This window comes from Passer domesticus, chromosome 2, assembly GCF_036417665.1.
Source record: "Passer domesticus isolate bPasDom1 chromosome 2, bPasDom1.hap1, whole genome shotgun sequence".
Taxonomy (NCBI): Eukaryota; Metazoa; Chordata; class Aves; order Passeriformes; family Passeridae; genus Passer; species Passer domesticus.
The window spans coordinates 123,764,874-123,780,323 of record NC_087475.1 but is presented as its reverse complement, the minus strand read 5'-3'; the positions used below and the strand labels follow the sequence as shown (position 1 = coordinate 123,780,323).

The following is a 15,450-nucleotide window of genomic DNA, read 5'->3' as shown; positions in this document are numbered from 1 at the left end:
AGGCTGACATTGTCCCTCTCAGAGCAATCTTCAGCTAGTCGGGTTTCTCCTCTGCCTCTTATATTTCTATGATCGTAAAATAATGCAGGAGTGAATGTATGTGTGTCGTGAATGGAGCATGACCTGTTTTGGGGGAAAAAAAATCAAAATTATGTGAATAATTTTAATATTAAGTGGTGAAAAGGTGGGAGGAAGATAAGGGGAGATGGTAAAGGACTTCCCTAGAATGAGAATGATGAGAAAGAAGAGGGATGCATTTTCTTGTTGGGAGGTTTTGTAGCCCCTGCTGGGAAAACTTCTTGAGTTTGATTTTCCAGTATTATGAAGATGTGTCTAAACCATGTAAATTTTACAAAAGTGCTGAGGTAAGATGGATAAACTTAGCCAGATTTATCATTTTATTTTAGTTGCTTTTATATGAATGCATTTTTTCTCTAAGGTCTTGCTAGAGTAATCTTCTAGTTATATGAATTTAAAGCCTCACACAACAGGATGCTAATAGTATTATATAATCATTAGTCCAGAAATCATAACTCTTTAAATATTCATTATATCCATTAAATTTCATGCACATGTTCATTTAGACTCAGCTCAAGGAAATCTGTGGTTCAAACTAAACATTACTTGTTTAAATGCTTACTGTAGCTCTGTGTCTGTGTGTTACAAATTTCCACGCTCCAAATTACCAGGTAAGCAAAGAGGCTCTGCTCCTGTAAGAGAAAAATAAGAGTAGAAACTTGTAGCTTCGTAAATACTGAAAGCAGTGTGTTCTCTCCTGCCATTTGGGCTCAAATTATCCTAAATTTCAGATCTGAGTGTTTGTAATCTTTGCAGAAGAGGTAAGGCTGGGGAAAACCTCCCTTTGTGTGCCAAGACCGCAGCTGGTGTCTCTCCTGTGCTGAAATCCTTTTGATGTCTCATCTGGCCAGCTAAATAATCAGTGCTGGGCAACAACTCCTTGTTGTTCCCGGATCTGGTGAAGTGTCAGGGCATGATCAGAGTTGAGGGACTGCATGCTGACTTTGAGCTGGCAGAACAGTGAGGAGCAGTGCAGAATCTGTGAAGGAAGCTGCCAGTTCACGTGCAGCAAACAAACTCCTTCCTGGCGAGGCAGCACCGCCGATAATGACGCACTTCAGAGAGTTGGCATCACGGGAAACTCGCTGGGCTGACAAATCCTGCTCAGGTAAAGCAACAAATGAGCAGCTCACAGGAAGGAAAGAAAGTGACAAGACAAAAAGCAGCTCCCTGCAAGGGCTTATGAGGCAACTTCCTTTCTCTCCTCCCTCACAAGGTGCAAGTTGCATAAATATTCAAAATAAACATCTGCCATGGAGGTTGTACCCAACCCTGGCTATAAATTAAAAATAAAAACCAGAACAGAGCTGGTAGGGAATAAAGGGCCAACACAACACAGCTGGCACCTGTTCCTTAAAACTGAGTAAATATTTGGCTAGGTATATCCTTTTCCTTTTTGATCTCTGAGAAAATAGCACATTCTAAAGCCCCTGAAACCAAACATTCCAGGGAGACCCATGGCAATTACTTCATCACTTGCTGTTAGGGTTCCCCAGGTACAAGGTTCTTCAACTTTTCTCTTGTGAGTGATTCAGGAACGTTTGGGAGATAAGCAAGATGTGTCTTTGTCCTCCTAAAGGGAAGAGCATGCAGTAGCTTATCTACATTTGGAAATTATCTGAATAGCTGTTGCACAATAAACTATTCTACAGTATCTGATCCTATACAAGCATTATTGTGAAATACTTTTTGCATTTTCTGACTAATTTTTCAAAGAGAAAACAATTTTTCTGATGTAGAATATCCCCACAGGGAGTTAAAGAGCTAATTCTTTAGTAACCATTCCTGTGAGGTGACCTAGACACAGGGCTTCTTAGCAATGTCACAAGTGAAGGAAAAAGGTTTCACTTTTGTCTCCTTGTGAAAGGGCACAGTAAGTTATACTGATCCAGTTTCACATTAATTTAGTGATCCAGCATTGCATGAGACTTCATTTCTGTTGACAATTCAAGGAAATAAATATGTTTTAGTGATCAGCACCACTGAGTTACTCAGAATAAAATATAAATTAAGCCCATGTGTATTTAACACTGCATGCTCAATGAATAGATCACAGACATCTTGTTCAATTGTGCAATTAATTTCATCTTTTCCCTTCTAGCACATGTTTGTGGGTGGGAGGAAGGAAAGGAAGTGGTATCTTGCTTTGGAATTGCACACCAGTCAGTTTAGTTCTGTTTTACATGGGCAATACTGATGGAGTTAATTGAGCTGCAACTTGTAATTAAGATAGAATTTTGTTCTCCCAGTGTTTACTTTCCAGTTAACCTGTACTTCTAATTTATTAGTAATTTAGTTCAAAATCCTTGTCTCTGCTTCTTTTCTATCTGTATTAATTAAACAGATCCCTTACAAGCAAAATTCTTTCAAGTTTAATAGTGTTGGCATTCAAACTTACTTCTTTTTTGGGAGTTAAAATGTGAGGCTTTAAAAATACATTGGGGAAATGTAGTAGGGGCCAAATGAGTCATCAGAATTCATTCTGGCTCTCATTTACTAGTCTGTTTTCCTCAGGATGTGCTATAATGATGTTCAAATTGTTATCTGCATTTGCTAAGTTAAGAGAGGCTGTTCTGTGGGATGAAAAATAAATGCAGATTGGAAATACCTGAAGAGAGGGTGGAAAGAAGGCAGAGCCAGGCTCTTTTCAATGTTGCCCAGTGACAAGAAAAGAGTTGTTGGGGACACACCAGCACACAGAAGGGGCTGCCTGAACATCAGAAAACATTTTGCTGTGAGCCTGACCAAGCACAGGCACAGATTGCCCAGAGAAGTGGGGTCTCCATCCTTGGAGATAAAAGCAGGCAGACATCAGAGGATGCAGAGGGTTTCTCTGGGCACCGCAGCTCCCTCCTGACAAAATCTTTAGCTTGCAGGAATAATTATATGGCAGGTGCAAGGTTTGTTTATTAGTTTTCATAAGGCAGCAGATTGCCATGTTGCCAGAGTTTGCTTTTCTCACTGCTGCTGGTTAATTTTCACCCTCTGTAGAAGGAGCTGATTTGCAGTTTCCCTTTGAGCATTAAAAGTCATCAGACCGAGGCAAAGTCAGGAAACTGTTCAACAGAGGCTCTTTTCCAGGAGCTAAGGGAAAAAATGTTAGGTCCACAGTTTTGAAAGTACCTGGAATCTTTTCCAGAATGCATGTATTTTTTTATAAGCTCAGGTTTCTGAACAGGTGAAACTGTGCCATGTAGATACAAAAACATACTTTAGGTACAAATAGGTTTTGGTTTTTTTTTTTAACTTTTCCTCCTTTCCATATTAATTTATAGTATTTGTCTTCTTTAGGGATGTAAAGGAGCATAACTTTTGATGTGGTTTACTCTGGTTTGAGAGTCTACCTTTCCTATTTCATTATTATTTCTTACCTAATTAGGTTTGTTTCCTGTAATTCTTTACAAAGAAGTATCCAAGCTGAGTTGAGATTAAATTCCAACTAAAAAAACTCCATGTCCTTTTCACAGTAAGAGAACTGTAGCTTTGATGGAGAATCTTCTTTTAGGCAATGAAAAAGTCATACCTCTCTTATTAAAAAAAAAATAAAAGAAAGTATTAGTGTTTTATGTTTCTTCTGTGTAGTAACTGAAAAATTGCTGATGTCTTTATTCAGATTAAAACTGGGTTAGCTATTGATGTCAAGGAAAGGAATAAAATAAGTAATTTAATTCATACTTGACTGTTTGACCCAACTCAATGTGCCTATGTATGCCACAAAATGCATCTACCTGAAAATAAAGCAAATTATTTCTGGAAATTAGGGCATGTTCACAGTGTTTCAGCAGCTAAACTGAGAGGATTATTTACTGTCAGCTGCAGCAGGAATGGAGAGTGGCACAACAAACACAGGCCAGGAAAGGCCACAAAAAAGGGGTTTGTGTGGCACCAATTCTACAGCATGTCTGATACCATTTAAAATTATTAGCTTTTGGGAAGTTATTCATGTCCTTTTAAAATGTGCTGTGGGGGTTATGGACTAGTCTCTGCAAAGAGAAGAATTCCCTGCTTTAAGCAGGATGAAGACTACTGGACAGCTTCAGTGTGTCACAAGCAGCTGAGCAATTTTATATTACTTGACCTCGAATAATGTGTTTTTAGAGGCAGGAGACAGAACTGGGGCTGCCATGAGCTCCTGTTCTTTCAGACTGCATGAAAATCTGCCCATATTTAACCTGCACAAATATCCAGGTACCTGTGAGCATCCCAGAAGTTATAAAAAGCTGATTATTTAGAGGACAGCATGAACTCTTCAGGGATAAAAAAGCTTGAACACCACACTTGGAGACATAGACTTCAATTATTTAGTTTTAAAATGGTCACAGTCAGTTTACAAAACTGTGGATCCCATTTTCAGAAAAAAAGATTTTGTACTGTTTTTTTTTTCTGCCCAGCTCTCTAGAGAATGCACCTGCAGCAGATGCCATATGGTTGGTACATCCCCATGTTGTCCACTGATCAGTCTTCATTCACTTCTGAATTTTTGTGTTGCAAGCTATGCTTGTCTCAGGTTTGCAGATCAGTGGAAAAGCTGAGGGACAGAGGCATGAAGCAGGAGAGATTTCACTTGCAATGACACCACAAACCTCCAGAACCCTGTTTAAAATATGACCTTGCATTATGCTCCCTTGTATCTCTGGCAGCTAAGGCTGGACTTCAGAGCTGAACTGAAAGCTTTAAGTGGAGCAGTTCCATTTTTACTCCTGTTTCATTCTATATCCAGTAAAGTACATGTTAAGAACTGATGAGTCTAAGTAGTTGTTTTTGTTTTTTTTAAATATAGATGCATTTTAGGACTTTGGTATTAAAAAAAAAAAACCACCATAATGCATTAGCCTTCAAACAGAATAGAAAATAGTCACGTATACATGTGCAACATAGATTGAACTGTTTGGCATTGCCTAAAGATATAAAACTTGATAAATAATTCTGCATTCCCATCCATATTTCCTTTTACATCAGTAATAAAATGAATGGAGGGACCAGGATTAACTAACTTTAGGAAGGAATTTCAGACACCCATCATCTCCTAAAGATGTGCCCAGGTAGTACTGTGAGAGACTTTGGCCAAATTCTGTTCCTATATGGGATTTAGGACTTCTATTCCTGTTTAGGATTTTTATTCTGCTGGACAAATTAATTCCTGACAAACTCCAGTCCTAGTGTCAGTGGGAAGTCTGGCAAGGCAAGAGCATCAGTGTACTTTGAAACCCTCATGAGAGAAGAACATCAGAGAGTCTTTCTAATGTGGCTTGTTTATTTATTTCATATGTCACTTATAATACAAATAAGGCAAATAGGATGGATTTTGCTGCTGCTGCTAAATGACCTTTATTTTTATAAACACTTCAGTGCTGTTTTAGTAATCACTAGCAGAGGCAAGTTATTGTTTTGTACCTTGCTGCACTGTTAAAGTGCATTCCCAAGACAATTTCTCAAGTATTTCTGATAAAGTAAAATGAAATCTTTGCTGCCGTGCCCACAGAATGATACATACCAAAGATACAGAGCAAAAATAATGAGAAAAATGTCAAGAGCTAAATTGCCTAAGACAGAAGGCTAAATTGATAGAGTCTTTATATTATGCCTCAACCACTTGAACAGAATTTCTAGTTTATATCTTAAAATGCTCCAGGAGGAAGGCATGGGGCTTTTTTGTTAAGTGCAGAGCTGGTGGTTCAGGATGATTGTCTTCAAGCATTACCTTGACTTTCAGATGTTTATTTTGATATGCTGTTAGTCAATACTGCAATCATGACATTTTATGCTGGAAGCTGCTATGTCAATAAGCCCCTTATTCTCTACAGGCAGTGCAGTGGCATTTGCTAACATTTTGTATAAGATCTTCATTGAGCTGTTAGTGTGAATGTCACTAACTGAAGCAAATTTTAAATTAAACCAAAAAAAAAAAGGAAGGAAGGAAAATACCTGTGGTTTTTCTTCCATAATATATGACTTGAGATATCTCTGATTTCTATAAACTTATTTTCTTGATGCAATCTTCTTGTTCAAAATGTGTTCTTAATTAAATGCACACCAAATGCCATGCAAAGGTGAGATGCATGTAGGGCCATATCCTCCTTGAGTTGCAAACCATTTTTTTTATCTTTGGGGTTTGTGCTATCTATAGAATATGTTTTACTATCTTGAATTATACAGTCTTAATCTTTGTTTAATACTTGAAGCAAAACAAATGTTTAAGTACATTTTTAATCTAGGTTCTATTCTGACATGTCAGAATCAAAAATATCAAAATAGTACTTTTTATCCTTCTCATCCTGTAGTTGATAAAAATGATAAAAAACTCCCATCTTCAGATGCTTTTGAGCTTCTTTTTTCCAATCAGCCAGAGTACCTATTCCCCATCCTCCCCCTCAGCTGGATGTAGTGCTGTGTACTTTCTGTGCTTGTTGTCTTCTGCTAATTTTCTCTTTGTCTGGAGCTTTCCTGCTCTTCCCCTTTCATCTCAGAATGTGGTGTGTCAGCATTTCATGCTCTTTAGCCCCAAACCTGCCTTCACACACAGTGCCTAGGTCACCAGAGAATATGTGTGCCATGGCTCAGTTGCTGTTTGGGTCTTTTCTTAAATTAGTGCTAATGAACACTGGATCTGTCTCTCTTTTAACAAAGGAAGAAGGTTATTATGGCACACAAATGACTATGAAAAAGCAGTGTATTCTGTTATAATTCCCAATATCAACTATTCCAACTCCACCCATTTCAGCAAGAATATATTGAGGTATGAAATAAGGCTCTGGTGTTAAAACTGGCATTTTCACAGCTTGGGAAGAATGGGTGACGTGTGGTACTGGTTTGGCATGCCATAAATTCATGGATTACGGTTTTTTTTGCTTCTATAATATGGAATGTACCCTTTAGGACACACTGTCACAGTATAGATTTCTCTATGCCAAAGGCAGCATATACATTTCAAGAAACTTAATTTCTAAATCCATGCCTTTTTCTTTTCTTCTGTTAAATGTAGAAAGTAATTCACCTCACAAAGACAATTTTGACACTCCATCTTAGCATTACATTTACAGATTCATAGAGTGGGATTGTGGCTTTTTAGAGCCAACAGCAAATTCAATCTGGGACTATGTTGGTTAAAGATAAGAAATATTGAATTACTTCCTATTCACTAAATATGATTCATCCCATTCAGTAACTGAAGTGGTGGAATAATGGATTCATGCATGTAATTAAGGATAATATAATGGTTTAAATGCATAGTGTTTAATTGGTTAATGGCCAGCCATAATTCTAAGCTCTTCTAAATTTTGAATGCTTTACTCTGCAATCCTACCTTCTAACATAATTACATATATGATTACCTGTGATAGCAATACATATGTAACATTACTAACTTACTAGGTTTCATCATAATTGTTCAAATAATATAATCACAAGATAATTTAGATCCGATTAGATATCTATAAATTATCTGATTCAAGCTCAAATCAAAACATGTCAAATAAGATCAGGTTGCTCAAGGCCTTTCATATTTGAGTTTTGAATGTCTCCAAGAATTCTCCACAGTCTCTCTGGACAACCTGTTGCACTATTTGACCATTTAATGGTGAAAGGCTATATTCCTTTATATCTTCCCAGAATTGAAGGGCTGCAACTTTTATTTGTTCTTTTGCTGTTCACCTCTAGTGCTAATGTATTGTTACAATTGGATGGGATTTTAGAAAGTTCTATCTGTTCTGTCCATTTTTTGTGAGTTTCTGTCCAGCAGAACACCTGGTTTTGAGAACAATAAACCTAGAGAAGCCTCATGTGCTGTGGTTTCAGGTCTCAGACACTTCTGTGTGGATTGTCTGATGTTCCATAAGGGCTGAGAGCAGTCTTTTGTTCAGTGAAGAATGGTAAAAAATGTTTTCTAATCTGCTGAAATACTTAGTACTTGTGGAAACTTGACACCCTGCTGACCTCTATCCTATCTTGCGAAATACTCAAAACTTGTTGAACAAAGCACAAATCTAACTGGGGTCTGCTTTGATCCAAAGGTCGGACCAGGTGCCCTCCAAAGTCCTTTCTATCCCAAATTATTTCCAGTTTCTGTCTCCAGCTTGATTGGGATTGACCATCAGGACAGAAGTTCTGAGGACAGGCTGACAAGATATATATGGCAGACCATAGAGGCCTTTTTTTTTTTCCTAATTTAGGGTTATCCAAATACCCTAAATGTAGGTAGAAGTAGCAAGCATCTGCAAGACACATTTTTACAATAAAACAGGAAAGAATACCCTATTTGAAAGAGCTATTTTGCTTGTATTTGACTTGTGGCTCATGTAAATAGCATTTGCAATTTGATTTTACAGACCACTGATGAAATGCTAAAATATGCAGCAAAATCTATGGGCTTAATTAGACTGATTACCAGATTATTTTTTTTTTTTTCACAAACATCTGGTACATATTTATACTATAGGAGTAGGAGGGTCCCAAAACACTCTGATCTATAAGCAGAAAAGGAACGAGTAGTTCTTAGTAACAGTTCTTCTTTAGTTCTAAAGGTTTTTCACTTTCAGACTTTGGTTTAAATAGAAAAGTTAAGATTTCAAATAGGTCAAATGTAAACCTGAGAACAATTTAAAAATTACTGTGAGCTCCATACCTAAAAAATGTGTATTACAGTAAATACAAGAGTTCTGTGTCCTTTATGTAGAAAGGAAGAGCCCATCTAGGAGAGTAATTTGTAGCTGAGGTTTTGAAACCATCACTTTTTTAGATTTGGTAGGTAAAGAGGATTTCCTGGCTCTGACAGGAAATCAAAAATCATGCAAGCATAACATGACTTTAAGGCATTCTTCTGAGCTCTCAGAAAGAAAGCATCATTCCCCCTCCTTGGCCACTTTGTGATTTCCAAGCATCAGTGCTCCCATGAGGGCAGAGCTAAATTATGTATTTTCTTCTGTATTGCACTGTGTTTGTAGATTTTTCTCATGTGGCTGTCATGGTTTTGAAAAAAAGCACTTCATATCTCTTTTTCTATACACTTGGTAATGACAGAAAGAGAAACTGGGGCATTTCTCAATCCTTTTCAAAGGCATGAAGGTTTTTGAAGGTGTTGCCTTGGCAAAAGCCAAGATTTTTGAAGAAGCTCTTTAACCATCAGCTCATCAAAACCAGTAAATATTCTGTTATTTACCTCTGTTGACCACATTCAGTTGAATAAGATTGCTGCCAGATTTGGAGAAACAAGAAACCATCAGTCATGCTCTAAAATGCCCTTGTCTGCTTAGTAATTACAGAGAGAACTGACACAGGCTGGTGCAGTTCAACACCACATTTACCTTAGCTCTACATTGGGTGGTGGAGTGAAAAAATCTCATTTCAAAGGCTACCTGATTTTTTTTCCTAACTGCAAAAAAGTCTCTCAATGAAAAAACATACTCATATTCTTCAAAGTAAGGCTTTCCCCCAACTTCCTCTTTAAACAGCAATACAAGATCGTAAATATTGTAGGAAAATCTAAAAGAAAAGCTTCAGAGACAGTTTTCTTTTACTAGCACTAACTGTATTTTATAGATTGAGTCTCCATTTTGTCTCCATCTTAAAGCTCTAAAACAGCTCAGGCTGTAAAAATATATGATTGTATACTGTCCTAGAAGGACTAGAGAAGTTTAGGGATGGTCTCATGAATTAATGCCATTAATCTTTCAAGGCTAATCTCTAACATCAGTCATTATAAGTCTACTTTCTAATATCAGTTCAGACATACTCTTTCTCTGAAATGCCTTTCTTTTTTCTTTCTCCTCAAATAAACCTTCTTTTCCCCTCATGAGATTTTAGAAAAGAAACAAAAGCTTCTCTCTTCTCAGTCTCCTCTTGAAGAATTATCCAGGAGTAATCCAGTTCCATCACACTTTGTTTTACCTTTTTACGTGAATAGTGCTGCAATAAAAACAGTTGTGCTAATATTCCATGGATAGGATCTATTTTAATTAAAAGACTTTTAAACCTAAATAAAACCAGTGATTATAGATAACAGGAAAATCATTGCATTCACTAGAACAACAAGGGGTTTCCCACTTGGTGATTATCCTGTTTTACTTACAGGTACCTGTCAGTATTCAACTGGCTAGTCCAATGTGTTCCATTTCAGAAATAAATTCAGGAAAAAGTTAACATTTAATACATGAGAGGAAATGAAATGCCCTAGGTTTACCTCATGATGATGCACACTGAAATGTAATACAGGAGCTACTCATATTTTCTACTTTTGGGCACCTCTGTTCTGCCAGCCACTGTCAGCTTCCCACACGGCCAGGAATGGGAGGCCAACTCCATCAGGACATGCCCAGTTTAGGACTGCCCAGTGTATTTATGCCACAACTGTGAATTTCACAGGAAAATACTAGGTTTTGTCACAAAAGGGTCAGCAGCTGGCTCAGGATACATTTCAAAAGCAGTGATGATTTCTAAGCCTTTTTTTTCCTCCTCTGATTAAAACTTTCAGTAACATGGCAGGAAAATATATCAAATTCAAAGGAAAATTTATATAACATGAAATTCTGAGGACAACGTTGATGAACTAATCCCAAGAATACGGTAAAAACTTCTTGGAAATGTGCTGTTTCATTATTCCCCTGCTTCAGTCTTGAAAAACAAGATGTGTAATAACTTTATTGTTGAGAGGGAATTCGGTCTTGAAAATTAATCTCTAGTGTCTTTCAGGTATTGTAGACTTTGAAAATCCTGCTATTAAAAAGACATGGGTGGCTGGCAGTAGCAGTTCAGTGTGATTGACCTCACAGTGCTTCATCTGCACAGCTATTGATTTTTCTTTTTCTCTTCATTTTGACATTTCACATGATTCAATCCAAGATTCATCATTTTGGAAATGTCAAATTTTAAGGTATTTTTTTTTATTGTTTGGAAAGAGTGATCTTTGAAGTGTTTTGCTGCCTAACTTTTTTCAGACACATCAGCACTGAATCAACTCAGAATTGAGTGGTTTGTTTTGTTGGGTTTTTTTTCTTTCCTAGTGTATTCCAATGTGCCTTTTTACTGAGTAGCTGGCTGTATCAAAGTCAAAGATAGCAGCACTGTTTTGGATAGATTTACAGTGTCTCAGCACTTTTCATGAGAAAGCTCTCTGGGGATAAAAGCCTTTATGCAACACCACGCTGTGTGATGGGAAAGCAATAGAAAGCAAGCGTGGCACATACTAATGCAGTGTATATTACAGAAATATCAGATAACATTTCGTGACATTTATTCAGCACCTAATAATTACAGTTATACTCACCAGTTGCATGGGGCACGAGAGCAGTGGGAACCTGAATAGAAACTGTCTGAGCTGAACAGAAGATTCTAAGCAGCACCATGAACTTGAACTTGATGATATGGAGCTGGTGCAGCTGCCTGGTTCCACTTCAATCCTGTTTGATCTCCAGATAGAGCACTTGACTGAAAGCCAAAGAGTCTCCAAAACACTGTGCAGCCTTGAATGTCCTTCTAATGGGTGCTGGAACACACATTTAAAGTGTTGAATGGCTGCTGAAAATAAAACTTAGGATGTTTGCTCACTGCATCAGTGTTCCATGAAACCCTGAGAGCCACAGACCAAACTGTGTGACCGATCAGGAGGCGTGAGCCGTGTGTCAGAGAGCAGAGAGGAGCTGGCCACCAGGAAATTACAGAGGCTCCCTCCAGGCTTTGGATTCCATTTTGACACAGGACTGGAATCAGAAGACACCTGGTTGCCAGGAGAGCCCAAGGAAATTGCCTGTAGGTGTCTCGCTTTCTCTGCATTGCTGTGGGTCCATGTTATCCAGCAGCTCTTGTGGCAGCCCTGCTCCTCTGCCAGGCTGGAGATGTAGCAGCCCATGAACCATGGGAGAGCTGATTTGTGGCTTTCTGAAAAGGCCTAAAAGCCCTTTAGGGACTGGTCACTGCTGTGGAAACCCACACGTGCCCTGGAGCTGCTCTGGTAGCAGGCTGGGGTTGACCACTGGCCCATGGAAATTTTCTCTCTGTACTGATCTGATCCAAACAATCCTTTACATTTCTCAATTTTACCACTCCCTCTCTCATCTCTTTTTACTGACTTTTCTCCATCTGACAGAGTTTAATTGCTTAGTCTGCTCTCTCTTTATATCAGAGGTCCCAGTAGTGTAGACCCCTCATGCTTGTCTCTCACTCTCGTTCCCAGTGTGCTCCTCCCTAATGGGTGCCACTATTTTCACACTACTCGGAAACTTTCCCCTCAGGGTTGGTGAGGGAGGAGCAATATGCCTCATGCAGAGCAGTCCTGAGTTTTAAATGTCCTGGTGGAATGTATCTAGGCAAGATGAAAACAGAGTTTGGAAACGGTCTTCTGAAACAGTGGAGTGCTGTGGGGTAGCTGAAATTAAGGTGATGAATTGTGCAAGCAGAAGCTGTCAAAAAAAAAACCATGCTAAAACATTTGAAAGAAAGTATTATCTCAGTGTGTGAAGGTTGATTAATTAATTTTTGAAAGACTTCTCTGATCTTTGTCTCTTATGAATTTAGCATTACCTGGCCATGGTAGTAGCTGCATAAAGCTTTGTACAATTTCTATGTCCTCATCATCTTATTATTCAATACACCTGCCAGGATCCAATTTTCTTCAGTGTTGGTGATTCAAAATTTCTTCTATTAACTCCTACTAACATTCTTGTGATATTAAAGAGATGCCCCTAAGCAAATAAGAATTTGATATTCTGTAAAAGAAGTTAATCTGAATTTAAAATACAAGGTTTTATGAACTGTGGGCTCCAGTACACCTAAAATCCAGCCCTTTGCTGAGTTATTTGGTTTCTTACCTTGAATTCTCACAGGTACAGAATGTTTTTCTCTACTCTTTGTAAAAAAACCCTTTCATTGTACTCAGGGTTGCATCAATTTTGTTCAAGTTGTATAGATATTTATTTAGTGATTATCCATACACAAATTGACCTACCTGTGTCAATTTTCCATTAGTGTCCTCCAGATTCTGAGTATTACACAGGTAAAAGTGGAAACAAAGTTGTAAATAGCTGAATAATCTACATATATTTTTGATCAAAATAATGTATTTATAGAGGACAATTCAGTAGTAGTAGTAGTAGTAGTAACACTGCATTAGTAAAGGTTTCTTTGTAAAATCCCAGAAAAGCCTTTCCTCCTCCAGCTCTTGTAAGTAGATGACAATAGCAAGTCCATTCAAAGTGAGACTTAGAACATGATTTATTTTTTTCATAAACTATTGATATCTTCCTAAGTAGGAATTGACAAGGGAGAGTGGAAATTCAAGAACATTAAAAAACTGATCAATAACCAGTAGAAATAATGTTTCATTTACTCACTTGCTAATGTAGGAGAGTTTTCCCTTTATAAAATTTTAGTTACTTTATTGCTTTTTTAAGATTAGTGGTATCAGAGTTTGAGGGTGAACTCGTATCAAGGTGGAAAACAAGTGCAAAGGTCAGCACTTTGAGTTCTGACTGATCCATCAGCGCAGTTTGACTTCCAATGCCAGTAGACCATTTCTGAAAGTGTTCTGTCTTCATCCATGGCATCCCACCTAATCTAGGGGAAGGTGTCCCTGGATAGGAGCTAAATTATCTTTAAAGGTCCCTCAACCGAAATCATCCTGGGGTTCTGTGATTTCTGACAGACCTGGTGCCTTACTGGTAACACTTAGGGTGTCTGTCTATTTAAAATAAATTAAATTACAGTACTGACATCTATAATGTTATTGTCTGTTTTTAATTTACAGTAATTTCATAACTCTGCTTTAATTTGAGAAATATTTAATGCCTTTTTGTGAAGTGCATAGGGTGTACTCTCTGAAAAACAAAGCAAAACAAAGCAGAAGTTTTTCTAAGTCTTGTACAGGAGCCTTATCAATGCTCATAGATTCCAAATATTCCCCATTCAAATGGTTTCTTCTTGCAGTATTTTGCTACCACTGTTTCTAGCCATTTCTTGAGCAGAGTGCTTCTTTACAACCCATATCTGTGGTACTGCTTGAGAGCCACAGGAGCAGATGCCTTTTGAAATGATTGCAGGTTGGATTTATGGGGAGGGGAACAAGAAGTACTTTTGCACTGTGAAATTAACATTTTTCAGAAAAACCATGAATATTAGAAGTTGCATTTGTCAACTACAAAAACTGAGTGTTGCAAGAAAGAGATAAACAATGACAGAGAATGAGGGTAGAAAAACAGAATAAGGCTGGATTTGTCCAGCATTGAGGAGCTCTTATCAGTTGTGACAGCTGTGCAGTCCGTGGCACTATGTGCCATTTGAAAAGACAATAAAACCTCCAGTGAGTGTCTCTGCTGACTGATTGATTCTCCTGAAGGCTCTGTAGCACTTGAATTTAGTAAAGGTGGGGCAGCACAGTGATGTGCACAGCACACCGATAAAAATAGTTTGTTAAACAAACATGTTATCTCAGCACTTTAGGTTATAAGAAGCAGTTCTTATCATTAGATTTATAGGTGACCACTCATAAATAAATATATTTTCTGGCAGATCTTGGAGAAACAGGAAGACAAGAAAATGAACAAGAGAATGAACAAGAGACATTTACTCTGTTCTGGGTGTTCTGCAGCCATTCAGAATAAGGGTTATCAGTTACCTTATTAAATGTATCCAGTAAATAATTTTCTTACAGTTTTTTTTTTTTTTTTTGCATTTTGAAGTCAACAGCTCTGTATTTCCTTTTTCTTTTTTTGTTTTTTGTATTTGCCAGGACAATTAATGAGCATGTTTAAAAGCTATTGGACAATATTTCAAACTGGAGCAACTTGAATCAATTTTCTTGATGCATTCCTGACAAAAAGGTTGATATTCTCTGCTGATAGTGCTTGCAAATAACAACATTGCTACTGATCTCCAGTTCAGCTTTATCTTTTTTATTGCATGACATTTTATTAGATTAACAGCTTTGAGGCTGTAGATTGAAGGTGATATGGAGTCATAGTTTTCCTATATGTAAATATGGTATTTATTCTATTCCTTTGTCAGCAACTCTACAGCAAATCCCAGCTCAAAAATGCCAGATGAGGGCCCTAATGTACCTATTTTCTGAGATATTTCTTGACTAATAGAGTAAAATATAGTTCATATTTTTATAGATGTATTTATAGTTTGGATTTTTTTAAACTATTGACAGTAAATTTTAGTGCAAAGAGGCCTAGAATTTGGAAGGGAGACATGAAGGTGTCAGAAAAGCATCCTCTGAAGGGGTGACAGGAGGACATGTGGCCCTTCCTCCCTGTGAGAGTTTAGTGAGACAGGGCCATGGTGCAAGGCAGCCTTGCAGAAAGCTGAGCTAATTGCTGGCATTTTCTTCTGCTTTAGGCAGGAACTCTTTGGATAGGAAATCTGACTTTCTATTAAATGAAATTT

General features: G+C 37.7%; 1 protein-coding gene and 1 long non-coding RNA gene across 14 annotated transcripts in view; one reads left to right on the top strand and one right to left on the bottom strand.

Annotated features, from left to right (window-relative positions):
• EPHA6 (EPH receptor A6) overlaps positions 1 to 15,450 on the top strand; it is a 372,934-nt gene that overhangs the window by 212,129 nt on the left and 145,355 nt on the right. The gene's annotated exons all lie outside the window — the stretch shown is intronic.
• LOC135295041 (uncharacterized) lies at positions 656 to 11,773 on the bottom strand. The gene is made up of 3 exons (XR_010357087.1): positions 11,336 to 11,773; positions 3,450 to 3,605; positions 656 to 1,178 (listed from the first exon to the last, which is right to left on the bottom strand). It is a non-coding gene; the product is annotated as an uncharacterized LOC135295041 (long non-coding RNA).